Source organism: Ambystoma mexicanum, chromosome 7p (genome assembly GCF_040938575.1).
Source record: "Ambystoma mexicanum isolate Mex_15411 chromosome 7p, UKY_AmexF1_1, whole genome shotgun sequence".
NCBI lineage: Eukaryota > Metazoa > Chordata > Amphibia > Caudata > Ambystomatidae > Ambystoma > Ambystoma mexicanum.
Genome location: NC_090939.1, coordinates 425,984,315 through 425,996,872, shown reverse-complemented (window position 1 = coordinate 425,996,872; position 12,558 = coordinate 425,984,315).

Below are 12,558 nucleotides of genomic sequence, written 5' to 3'. Positions count from 1 at the left end.
AAGTCCTGGTTGCCCTGCAAAAGTGACAATAGCTTGTTGTCCAGGGCTTGACCTCGAGTGTGTCGAGCGAACAGCTTCTCCAGTTCATGTTCATATTGGAAACCACCAAATTCACAAAGCAAGGCGTCACACCGGTTCACCGAGGGTATTGCTCAATCCGCTGCACTACCCCCCAGGTCTGAAAGTACAAATGCTACTCTTGACTGTTCATTGGGGAATGCTCCCAGTCTTCACAGTAAATGCAGGCGACATTGGTTCATAAAGACGGGGTATTTACTGGGATCGCCGGAAAAGCACTCAGGAGTGGCCAGAGGAACTGGCCCAGGAAGGACAACTTGTACTGGCATGGATTGTTAGTCTGCACTGGGAGGTGCAGACCCGGGTAGTGGGGCCTGACCAGCCTGTGTCTGGAGCAGCTGCCTTGCTAGATTGTCTCTCCTCAGAGCATTAGTTTCTTGTCTTGAGGCATGTACTTCAGTTTTTAGTTCCCCAAGCAATTGGACCAATTGGTCTGTTTCTGACATTTCCATTACGTGCAGGCAGAAATTCGTAGGAGGCTTTGCATTCTGTTACGCTTACCTTGTCTCTGTGGGGGCATTGGGGCATGGTTGTAGCCCTCCCAGGGATCAAATGGGTCCTGGGGATGTGCTTGCCTGTGCTTGCCTTGGGCACCAGTGACTGTGGTTTGAGCTATCAGGGTTACGCACCTGCGTGAATACAAAGGCAAACATTGAGTAATGCTAGCTGCGAGCTTGCACCCGTCCCATGCCTCCCCAGGATGTACTTCCGATAGATGCATTGTCCCAGTTGGCTCACCGTTTAGTAAAGTTTGTGGGTACTCCATCCTGCTACTTCTGGCAGGGGCACTTAATTGCCAAGGACCGAGTTCCTTCACTGATCCTTTGAGGGCGGTAGTCCAGTCCAGCTGCGACTACCCAGTTCCTTTGGTAAGTAGTGTTCTTATCTGTCTTCCTTTGCGTGTTGGTTTTCAGCCTTTCCTTGCTTGTCTTTTGTATTGTTCATCTCCCGTTAACTTCTGTTTGTTTAAATCCTCAAAAGTGTCCGCTCTGTGTGTTATTGTACGTACCTTCTTTAATCATATTCTTTGCTCTTTTTCCAGTGTAGGTGATGGAAGCAAGGACCTGGAGCTACTGAGCACAGATGATGTAACCGGAGTGACGAAGTACTGGATCCGCGCTTGCAGGTAACAGGCATGTTGGATTGTAGCATTGCGCATGTGCTCTTAAATGCGGCACAGCTTTCCAGTTATGATATGCTAACCATGTCTTGTCTTCTTCTTTTGCAGCGACTGGACTCGTCACAGAAGACTGCTGTGGAGAGATGGCAGAGCGGGGCATCGGATTCCTGTGTGAGTATTTCTCTGCAGGTTCGTACGTTGCTTTTGAATGGAAGTTAACACAAAGCACTGGCTACGAGGATGAAGCGGCTTACATAGTTGGGCTCTCTTGGCCTCGCCCATTAGCCTGTTCTGTCTGACACGCCCAGCCACACCTAGTCACTGGCACGTGAAGCTGGGCCAAGAAGGCCACACCCAGCACTTTGCAAGTATGAGGCCTGGAAAATAAGTGGTCCAATGGAATTACTGCAAAACAATGTCAATTCCCCACATGAGCCTGGGGCCAGAGGCACCAAGACAAAGTCCAGCCGGGCCCTGTGTCTGTGTGTTTTCCAAAGGGACACAAATGAGTCATTCCATGGCATGGTCCCATGGCACCCACCATCCGGGGTATTTGTGTATGTGATCCAGGGGGTGTGGTCGTGACACATAGGAAGAAGCATCTCATAAGACAATACCTTCCTGCTTCCAGGCATGAAATAGTACAGGCCACAGAGAGCTCTCACATGCCCATTACTGTCAATCACTTCTGACCCGGAAGAGGAACCATGGCTTGGAGTGAGGATAGGAGACCAAACATTTAGTTGTATGATTGACACAGGAGCTATGAAGTCCTGTATCAGTGAAGGAAAGTTTCCCTTGTCAGACAAAATAATGGACAAACAGAGATTCTCTTGGACAATTGTATTGGTTCCTTTCACTGAAGATGTACCCAGCACTGTAAGCATGCAGGAGTTGTCAGGACCCGTATCGTCTTTGAAAGATACCCCAGTTAAAATTTTGGGTAGGGATGGCCTGAGTAAACTGGAAATGACAATTTCATTCACCCAGGAAGTTTTGGTGTGTTCAACACCAGGAACATACCTTCTAGAGCTGCAGCAATAACACTAGCACTTTGTAGGAACGCCATGCAGGGAATGCCCCTACATCCAGATTTATTTTTCTATGGAGTAACAGTATAGCCCGGGGTTCATGACAAGACACTGAACATACCTACTAAATTTATGTCATGATATGAAATGATATAGCATTTATAATGCGCCTATAAGCAAGTGATTCAAGGCGCGACGAGGCAAGGGAGAGGGAACAAAGGGAAGACAGAAAAACAATCCTACTAGGCCAGGTATCATTCAGATAACACAAGTGCATGGGGAGGGGGAAGGGAAAAGTGCATGGGGAAGGTAGAGGGGAAAGTGCAGTACATGGGATAGTAGAATAAAATAAGATAAATAAAAACGGCCACTGGTGGCAAGTGTAAGGTAAGTGCAGATATAAGTGCCAGTAGGGGGACTGTATGGATACAGAAAACAGTCCCCAGGTGAAGGGGTTGCCAGGGAGGCAGTGCAGGTGGGTGGGAAACTGGCGGGGCCTGGGCCCGAGAATCAGAAAAGATGGCCAAGTCACCAGTGCTGTTTCTGCCAGGAGTTTAGCTGGGGAGAGGGGGAGAGAAAGCAGAGGCAAAGATGAAGGTTTTGAGGTGCTTCCGGAACCAGAGATGGTTCTCCTCAAGTTTCAGGGAGGCAGGAAGGCTGCTCCAGAGAGAGAACTGTGCCAAAGAGAGAGAAAGACCCGCAGTACCCCAGGAAAAGGAACCCAGCACCATTATCACATTAGATTTGGAAGCAGTGATCACAAAGGCAGACAATGTAATACTGTCTGGCACAGATGAGGATGGGGGAATGGTACACAGCTTTGAGCATAGACTCAACACAGCCACTAAGAGACATTTCTGATGAACAGTTGTTCAAAAACACTGATAGAACCAGGGAGGTGGTGTTCGAAATTGGCATACTCTGCCAGATAACCACAGAGCATAGAGAATTACCACACCCCATTTCCATTGCCAAGGCATTACCATCACACTGGCAGAGCTATGTGGAGAAGGAGTCCAGTCACTTATGGACCAGCAATCCCCACAATGTATGATTATTGAGAAGCATATGGGCAGTTTGCATCGAGCTGAGACCAGGTGCAGTGTTACACCGAGTGAGACAGTACCCCATGGCAAAGGAAGCAGATGAAGGGATTTACTCCACCATTGTAGCATTATGGAAACAGGACATAATACAGCCATCTTAATTCCCATGTAATACGGGTATATAAATATTGAAAAACTCAAAGGGTTCAAGTTTTAGGATGGTTCAGGACTGACGTACGCCCGGTTGAACAATATTGTAGATGTAGAATTCCCAGTGCCACTAATCCTGCCACCATTGTTTGCAATATCCCTGCTGCTTAAACCCACTTCACAGTAACAGATCTCAAGAATGTATTATTCTCCATCCCATTGCACCCTGACTCTCAGTATCTCAAAACATTCACTTAGCTTGGTCACAGATTTTAACACACTAGGTTGCCTCATGGGTATTGTGAATCCCCTAGCATCTTTAATAGGGTTTTGCAAATGGATTTAGGAAACGTACAGGTACAGAGCACAGTCATTCAATATGCAGACAACCTTTTTGGCCTGCAGCCCAACAGAAGAGCAATGCAGAGAGGATTCAGTAAAACATTGAACTTTAACTGCAAGTTACAAGTTACAAGATAGACAATTGAACATTGCAGTATTGCTAGAAAGAGGTAGTGTACCTGGGACAAATAATATCATAAGGGAGAAGATGTAGCAGTTCCTAGGATTGTGTAACTACTGTAGGGTCTGCATATTTGACTACTCCACCTAAACCAAACCCCTGCTGCAAGGCCTATAGGAAGAGACCCCTTGCCCCTTCAGATGAAAGGGCCAAATCCTTTCAGAAACTAAAAAACACTATAAGTAATGCACCAATCTTAGCAATACCAGATTACAACAAGCAATGCTTTCTGTTGTCACATTCAAATGGTCAAGTGAGGATGGCTGTCCTCACTCAGTAAACATCAATGGGACATATGCCTTTGCCTTACTACCAGTAATGCCGGGACATTTTCCATGCAAACAATAATTACCAGCAGCTGATTTCTCAATACAGAAATTCTCTACAATCACAATGGGCTGCCCTGTCACATTATATGTGTAACACACAGTTTTCACCATTTTAGACACATCTAAGTCCACTCTCACCACACAGAGAGCATCAGTTTACAAGGTAATACTATCAAACACCTATATTAACATTGACAGAAGTCACACACTGAACCCTGAATCATTCATTGCAGAGCCTGTGCAGCCAGATGATTCAGTACACAATTGTCCAACATCAGAAGGGACTACAGATGAGAATACCAAATGTCAGGGAGGATGCACTTGAGAAGGGGGAAGTGATCTCCATTGATGGTTCCTCAACAATTGATCAGAGCACAGGTAAAAGGCACACAGGTGCAGCAGTAGTGAACCTTGTAGATGGAGAATAGATGATGATGGTAAAAAGTGATTGCCCTCACATTATTCTGCTCAAGCAACAGAACTCACAGCATGCAGAGAAGCATAAGAAATGTCCAAAGGGAGCCACATCACAATTTATTGTCAGCATATGTCACTTTTACTGTGCATTCAAGATTGTCAAGATGGCGCATAAGAGGGTTTAATAAATCAGATGGTGCTTAGGTGCAGCATGCAGCAATACTGTCTAGATTAATGTTAGCATTTCCTTAAATAGTTTTGGTAGTAAAGTACAAAGCACATACCACGAATACAGACCAATTGCTTATGGCAATGATGTGCCAGACAAAACAGCATACCTAGAAGTACCAGATCTCACAGCATTGCCTAAAACAGCATTTCAGCAAGTGCAACTGCCAGCTCCCTACCATGCAATTCCCCTGACCCAGATTATCAAACTGCAGAGAAGAGCCCCATAGCAAGAATATTATTTATGGATCAAAAAAGGGTATTCCATATCCCCCACAGATTTAATGTGGAGACAGAACATTAGAGGAAAAGCAGTGCTAACACAGGAATTGCTTGTGGTTGTCCTCGAGCAATTGCATTGCCCTAGAATCACATTCAAGCAGTACATTGCGGCTGACCTGCAGGAGGAGTGGTTTGTTCCCAATCTCCAGGAAAACATAGATTGTTTCATGTCACACTGCACTACATGCCACTTCTATAGTACATGCCACACCCAAAAAAAACATTAAAAGCAGCATTGCCCCCCACAGGGGCTTCTTGGCAGCTCCATATCAATTACAATTCGACATGGTTAACAAATGCAATAACTTTCATTATGTATGTGTTATGGTTTGTCCATTCTCTCATTGGCTTGAAGTGAGTCCATGTGTCCACCCTGATGCCAAATCGGCAGCTACATATTTGGTACAAGAAGTATGTCCTTGTCGGGAAATATGTGATGTCCTGAAATCTGATGATGGGACACACTTTTTCAATGAACTCTCTAAAGAAATGACCTCACGGAGTCGGTGCAGAGTCTCGTGAGTCTGCTTTGCCTGCTGTACTGTTGGGACTGCTGTTGGAACTTTACAGTCCCCTTTCTATCTCTATCAACTGAGAGGGGTGTGCTTATAACCCCCAGTACTCCGCAGAGCGGCGCGGAGTCGGTGCAGAGTCTCGTGAGTCTCTGGAGGCTCCCGAGGCTCAAGGGGCACAACCCTCATGGATCGAGGAAAAACATCTAAAGTGCCGACAAGAATCGTACATCACCCCCTTACTCGTATGCATCTGAAGCGTGCTGAAGAAGTATTTGAAGGAACTTCACCTGCGTCTTGGAACCACTTTGCCGAGGGTACTACAACAGCGGGGAGCAATCAAGTAAGGAAATTCAAATCTCATTCTTCTCCAGCCGCACGCACAATATCATTGCCGCGCGTGTCAATGGAAGACACAAGCGTTTGTGCTAGTGACATGCGAACCACGCATGCTGTTGTCTCTTGCGTAAATCGATCGTACAGTGAGCCAGACTGTTGCCTTTCTAGCGATAGCCTATTGAGCTTAAAAAAAACAGGAAATGTTTCTACTAATTCTGCTTGCAGAATGAACGAAGGGGGCCCCTGTGACAATGAAGTATGGAGAGAGGGTAATGGTGTCCCACTAAGCAACATGAATACGAGTGCAAGTTATCTTCCTGAGAGTGGTGCACAAGCGCTGGGAGAGTCCTCATGTGTAGACGATGTTGCCAGCTCTGATGGCGTTCAACTCCCCTGCGTACAATCTGTTGACTTGGCAGGGCCTGTATGCTTGCCGGGAGATGAAGAACTAGCTGTTGATATGCAGGGTTCAATAAACCGCAAATCACAACGGCTAACCTCGGAAGCTACTGGTTCATGGCTTGAATGTATTTCTGATACCACTTCCCTGATAACCATGACCTCCCATACCGGGAGCCCTTCACTGCCCCCCAAGTCTTGTGTCACTCACCCACTGCCAGACGCCACCAGCCCCTCGTCTCCCAATAAAACTTCCTCCAATGTGGAGAAAAGAGTCCATGTCAATGAAGCACCGTTAAGTAACTTGACTGAAATTATGACAGAAGCAGAGGAACGAGGCGTTAGAGAAGCGAAATGCAATTATCCCTCTTCTAACTGTATCAACCCCAATGTCTCGAAAACTCTTTACGATGAAAAAACCAAATCCCTGGCCATAGCGAACAAACTCCTCTTAGATCTGACAAAAATGAACAGCTCACTGAATGCCAAATCAACATCAAATGACAGTGATCAGAATACTGGACTGACCACCATTGAAACCCGTCCCATGGCAAATGAGCTGGAGGTTAATGTACGATCAAGTAGCGAATGGCCAAGGGGTCCTAGAAAAAGAAGACGAATGGCTTCCAGTGCATCTCCCCCCATACCATGCTCCCAAAATAGAAACCAACGGAACCGAATTTCTCTGTCTCAAACCTCTCCAGCGACACCTAGAGGTTACACAAAAACCATTATAAGGATACCTACATCTTCATGTAATGAGGAGCTGTCTGACTTTTCATCTTTGGACGAATCGCTGAATGCCTCTTCTATTAGACATCAGCTTCCCAAAGGAAAATCACTCAACTACAGAAAATCTGCCTCCCAAACATTGAAAGATCTCAAGCTGCAAAACATAGTGAAAGAAGCCTTAAACGATCTTAGACCGTTTGTTTTGTCCTCACTGACCATAGCTATGGCTCCAATGCTCAAACTGTATGAACAATTGAATGATAATGTTAAAGATCTATCTACACTTGCAGCATTGACAAACTCTAAACTGGCAACAGCAGAATTATTGCATAATGGAGGAAATTCCAAAATACAGGATTATATCCAAAGATTTGAAACCTTAACCAAGGATCTTGCGGATCAGAAACGCTCAAACGTTGATGAGAAACGCCTAATGTCTGAAATAACATTGGAAGCGTTAAGCCTGCTGAAACAGGCCCAACCACCAAGGAGAATGTACGACGAGTCCCAGCCAGCTTCTCGGGAGTCTGAGACGGCTCCACTAATGGCAGATACCTTATCAACTGTGCGGGAAGGCTGTGTCCTTTGCAAGAACGATCCAGGACAGTCATTAAGGACAATTGTTCCATCCTCAACAATGAATGGACGAGAGGAGCCTAATACCTCTAGGCCTCAAATAATGCAGCTGATTGGGAGTATTCCCCAGAGGGTTTCCCTGGGTGATGAAAGATCTACGAGCAAGGGAGACAATCCCTCGGATGTGTCTCACTCAGATTCGTCACAGAAGCCACCACCGACTATTCGGGTTGCAGATGTCGCTATTCGTATGACAGACATAAATTTCATATCATCTCATATCGAGCAAACAGAAACCCCAATGAAATCCCACTCAGGTATTCTATCTACTCAACCTGAAAACAACCTGTTGGATGTAAGTATCCCTGTGCCATCCACGTCTGCTAATACTGAAGGAATTACTGGACTTTCAGAACATGAAGTAAATCGCTGTTCTGAAACAAAAGATAAAACCTATGAAATATTCCAGAAAGCACATATTGCCGACGTAAGCAAACTGCAGGAAAAAAAAACAAAGAACCAAAAATGCAAACGAAAAGGTAATAATATGGGATCAAGGAAGTTTCTAAGAAATCTAAAATCAGTTAATGTATTCGTCAATACAGAAAAAGCAAATGAATCATCTAAAAAGACCAATATAGAGGTCCAGCAAAAGTGCCCGGACGATTCTGAACCGACAATTGTAATAGATGAAAGTGTCGAAACTGTTGAGCAAGAGCTCTTAAACTTATCTGTCTATGATGACGTGACAATTGCCGAAATAGACGATGAGGAGTCTGCACACAAAATCACAAGGCCTGAGGCCTTGGCAAAAATTGACCGGTCAAACTCTACGAATAGGGCTCCCCGAGTCAGCAACGGGCGAGTTTGCGAACTAATACTTCCGCCAACAGAAATGATCGTGTTGTCCCCTACTGAAAACTCTAACAAATTCGAAACTATGGCAGAAAAAAGAAGACGCCTGGGAGCTCGGAAAGAAGCCCCAAAATCTGGAATTGAAAATAGCTTAGCTTGTTGGAATGATCATAGCAAAACGCAGGCTGAAGAACTTGACAAACAAAAACTTAACATGACAGATATGGTTAGTACAATTCAGCCCATCCTGCAGGATTCCAAAACAACCACAACATCAAATGTGGCTAAAAAAAAACAACGAAGCTCGCAACAAAACCTTTTCCAAAACAAAGACAAACTGGCAAAATCTGCGAAGTACATGCTAATACTGGAAAGAATATTGGACACTAAAGATGGCCTAACTTTGAACCGAAACAATGTCCTTAGACTTTTACATCATGTTCCTGGACTCCGGTCAATTGAGTCCAACGACATTCAAACAGTGGCCTTTATCAATGATCATCAGAACGACAAAGTTGTACTGCATATAAATTCCAGACTTGTCTGTGATTCACTCCTAAATGCAGTCTCGTTCCTGCTATCTTTAGGCTTTGATATCCATGAGGTCTTCCAAAATAATACTGCAGACTCTAGCTCCACAAAGGCAACGGTAGCATTAGATAATAATTTGTCCTCAACCCACAAGGTTACCTTTGGAAACAATGATAATCCAAATCCTCCCACTAAAGCTGCCATCAAGACATCGAACAATAAGCCACAAATCAATAAGGAATTAAACAGCCTCCCACAAGAAGAAAAATTTTGCAACTTGGGAGAAAACATCAAAATTACAATTTCTGGATCAAATCCTGCAGTTGTAAGCGAGCAAAACATCGAATCACACATTTTGGATGATAATAACACAACAAAAAATTGGAATTGGTTAGCTGGCGTTCTGGGAGGGCAATCTAGTTACGCCACCAGGGACATTGTAGTCCCCACATGAATGTCCTCTCATGGAACACCCGAGGATTCATGCATTTATTTAATGAATCAAAAATAAATCCATTGAATCAAACAGTGATTTGTCTGCAGGAAACGTGGCTGACTCTGTGCCCATTATCAGATGAGTATGAAATAGTTATGAACCCAGCCATAGCGAGAAAAAAAGGTCGTCCATCTGCTGGTTTAATAACAATGGTGAAAAAAAATTCGGGTTGGACAGTGAAAAGTGTCTGTAATTACACTCCTTACATCCAACATACAATTGCAGAGGCTACTTCAATGAATCCCGAGAAAAAAATCCAACTCAATATAATCAATTTATACTGGCACCATAAAGAAGCCGGTACATACAAATTCATGAATACAGTATTGGATCTAATTGATGTGATTAACAGCGAGCAACAAGTACCCAATGTAATCTGCTGCGGTGATTTCAACCTATCATGCTTGAGGAACGTGCAAGATTCTGCAGCATCAACCACAATGCAAAAGTTGGCAGAAAAGTGGTGCTCGGCCCTACAAGAAAGAAACATAACAATGGCAAATGGGAACACTAGTGGAGACATTCCAGCACAAACAACATGGAAAAGTGGAAAGGCTTCCTCCACTATAGACTATTTCTTTATTTCTGACAATCTGAGCCAACGAGCTGTGGAACTAACGATACTAGAAGATCCAAATAGTGACCACAGTAAGTTAATACTCACTCTGCTTTCTCCGATTGTAGTGAAACCAAACATCTGGAGGAATCAGGTTGAAGTAGAATCTAATAGAATTCGCCTGAAAATAAAGCCATCTGAGGTGAAGCCGATTACAGATTTATACTACAACCTCATAACAAACTCAATAGACGTTAACCCTGAATACACTGTTGTATTAGAACAGTTTATGACCATTCATAATGGTTCAAAAAGACCGGACTTTGCTCCTAAACACTGTTATAACCACGAAATTGCAGTAAGAAAGAGGCAACTAAGAAAAGAGCTAAGACATCACGCACAACTTGATACTGATCAGCGACAGCTTGCAAAAAAAGCCTCAATGCAGAAATACAAAAACTGGCTAATTTCGCACAAAACCATCCAATATCAACAAGATAGCGAAGCCATGTTAGCGATGCTTAGCAACAAGAAGTCAGCCGACTTTTGGAACCTGATCAACAACATGAACTGTCAACAAAGCGCAATTCAGACAAACATGGTCCCACAAGCGGAATGGGTTACTCATTTCGATTCGGTCTATAGAAAAAACAGCTCAACAACTGAACCGAAATTTCCAAAGCTGACCAAGTGGGATTTAAGGTTCGACAAGGAGAGCATAGCACAGAGCATCCTACGAGCTTCCTCCTCAAGAGCACCGGGTCCCGATGGACTTACCAACCATCTAATAAAACAAAACCCAGAGGACTGGTCTGAGTTCCTCATGCTATTGTTCACACAGATCACGGAAGAAGCCACTATACCATCTAGCTGGAAATCAGCAATTATAATCCCAATCTTCAAGAATGGAAACAGAGCAGATCCGAAAAACTATAGGCCCATAGCATTACTAGATGTCCTAGGAAAAATCTTTGCTACCCAACTACAAATTCAACTAATGAAATGGATTGAATCTACAAAACATCTAGACCTCCGGCAAACTGGTTTTGTCCGAGGTGTTGGCTGTGGCCTAAATCTGCTACTGTTGAACATTTTGAAAATGGAAACTATAAGAGCAAACAAAAAAATCTATCTTGCATTCGTGGACTTATCCCAGACATTTGACAGTATTGACCGGGAATTATTATGGAAGAAAATGGTGACCTGGAACTGTCCTCTCAGTCTACTCTTGGCTATTAAAGCACTTCACACCGACACAGTGATAAGGGTGAGACTGAACCAACAAGGACTCCTCTCCGAGCCTATAAATACTTATAGAGGAGTTAAACAGGGCTGCCCACTTGCTGCCATAATATTCAATCTGTTCCTCTCAGACCTGGGGGCTGCCTTTGCAAATATCAATGCCTTTGCTCCAAAAATAAACGGAAACGAAGTAAATTGGCTCCTGTATGCGGACGACCTATTCCTACTGGATTTAACACCAATAGGACTGCAACGGAAATTGCAGATTCTTGATCAATATGTCACGCAAAACGGATTAGTTGTGAACTCTAAAAAATCTGTAATCCTAACTCTGCAAGATCTTCAAAAAAACAAAAAGAGAGAGGGCCTGAAAAAATTTAAATGGAGAATTGGGAAGGAGGCCTTACAATGCGTTGACCAGACTATGTACCTTGGCATGTGCATTAGCTCAAGTATCAACGAGTCTCCTTGGGTTGCGACAACAAAGGATAAATGCAAACAACTAACAGCACAGGCCTGTATACTTAATAAGAAGTTCAGTAAACATTCATTAAAACCTGTCATGGACTTCTATAAAATGAAATTCATTCCGGCAATTACACATGGAGCCAATAGCGCCCTGGGATGTCCAGACACACTATGGTCATCGCTTGAACATCACTTCTGGTCCAAAGTTTTGCGCCTTCCAATGGGTGTACCAACAGCTTGCATAAGATACGAGCTAAGTCTCTTGTCAATAAATGCAATAGTAACGTGGACCACCCTAAATGAATTTAGAAAAATAACCTCTGAGTCAACTGCCCCCCAATACCAGATTCTAACAAGCGCAGACACAGGACCGACAAACTGTATTCTGTCCCAATGGATAACACGCTGTGACACCATCCTTAGCGATCTATGCACTAACAGAGAGTTACTCCATATGAACCCTGTCAAAGTAAAATCACTATTATGGCAGCAAGACTGGATTGACACAGGGGACATAAGAGGAACTCACAGAATCATGAAAATATGCCCAGCCGAAGCAAGAAAATTAAATGACCGTCAATCCTACTTGCTTAAGTTTCCAGACACTGCCCGCAGACTCCTTTACATGAAATTTCGCTTGAACCAATT